A 1,445-nucleotide genomic window follows, 5' to 3' on the forward strand; every position below is an offset into this window, starting at 1 on the left:
TCAGTGTAGAAGTAAGGTTGTTTTCCATGGCTTGTTGTCTCCGATCAATAGATTGCAGTAACTCATCGTTAGGGGATGAAGGGGGATAAGTGATCTGAGAGGTTTGCTGAGGATTTTGAGGTTGTCTGAGATGAGGTGCTCTGTAGGCCTGATTCTAATTATGCTGCCTGAAGTTGTTATTGTTATTTCACCTCTGATTTCCATTGTTATCTCTACCTCCTCTATTATAATTGTCCCTCCAACCCTGGTTAGAATTGTCTCTCCAGCCTTGGTTAGAGTTATCCTGCCATCCTTGGTTATAGTTGCCACCTTGATTGTACCCTTGATTGGGGCGGTCATGAAAGTTATGAGTGGCTGCTACAGTGTTGTCTTCTGGTTGGAGTTGTAGGCACTCATCGGTATAGTGACTGTAATATGCACAGATTCTGCATACTCTTTGTGGAACCAACTGCTGGCTGTGCTGTGGTGGAGAAGACTGAACTTGCTGAGGCTGTTGTTGATTCAGTTGCATCTGCTTCAGCAAGTTAGTCATTTCACATAAGCTCTGAGCTATAGCAGTAGTCTTTTTACTAGTGGATACCTCTGCAACAGCTCTTGACTGACTTTGTTTCTGCCTATGATTCCTAGTAGAGTCAGCCAAGTCACTGATCAATTGCCATGCTTCTTTCGTAGTCTTGTACTTTTTCATAGAACCATTGCTAGCACCTTTCAGTGTGGTCCTATCTTGAGATTTCAAACCCTGTGTAAAGTAACCGAGCAACACTATCTTGTCAATCATATGATGGGGACATGCTTCTCGAATATTATTGAAGCGCTCCAAGTATTCATAGAGGGTCTCAGATTCATCCTGAACGATCAAAGACATGTCCTTTCTCAGCTTATCGGCAACTTCAGCTGGAAAGAATTTCTCCAGAAACTCTCTCCTAAGTGTATCCTAGTTGGAAACAGTTGTTCCGGATTGAGTGTAGTACCACTCTCTTGCCTTTCCCTCCAGAGAAAACGGGAAGGCTTTCAACAGAATGGAGATTTCATCAATGCCATCACGCTTAACAATAGAACAAGCAGTCTGAAAATCCCTAAGATGTTTGATAGGCTCTTGAGCATGTAAGCCATGAAACTTGGGCATCAAGTTGAGTAGCGAGGACTTTATTTCGAAATTCACAGCTACTGCTGGATGGTGTGCCTGGAATGGTTGGAGCGTAAAATCAGGGGCTCCTTCCTCCTGGATAGTGACTCTTTTGGGCGCTGCCATGTCACCTGCACGTAAATGAACTAGATCAGTAGAAAGGGAGCTTGTTTCTTCCTTAGATGACGGTTCAGGTTCGTCCTCAAAGAGGAGTCGCCGACGTCGAGCTTGCCTTATACGTGAAAGAGTTCTTTCAATCTCAGGGTCAAATACTGGCAAGCTTGGATCAGGAAGTGAACGTGTCATTTAACGAGAGAAA

At 43.9% G+C, this 1,445-nt stretch overlaps 1 non-coding gene across 1 annotated transcript; it reads left to right on the forward strand.

Annotated features, from left to right (window-relative positions):
- Positions 1-772: 772 nt before the first annotated feature.
- Positions 773-880, forward strand: LOC112805095 (small nucleolar RNA R71). Its single transcript, XR_003203706.1, has one exon. It is a non-coding gene; the product is annotated as a small nucleolar RNA R71 (small nucleolar RNA).
- Positions 881-1,445: the final 565 nt, after the last annotated feature.

Source organism: Arachis hypogaea, chromosome 5 (genome assembly GCF_003086295.3).
Source record: "Arachis hypogaea cultivar Tifrunner chromosome 5, arahy.Tifrunner.gnm2.J5K5, whole genome shotgun sequence".
In the NCBI taxonomy this organism is placed as follows: domain Eukaryota; kingdom Viridiplantae; phylum Streptophyta; class Magnoliopsida; order Fabales; family Fabaceae; genus Arachis; species Arachis hypogaea.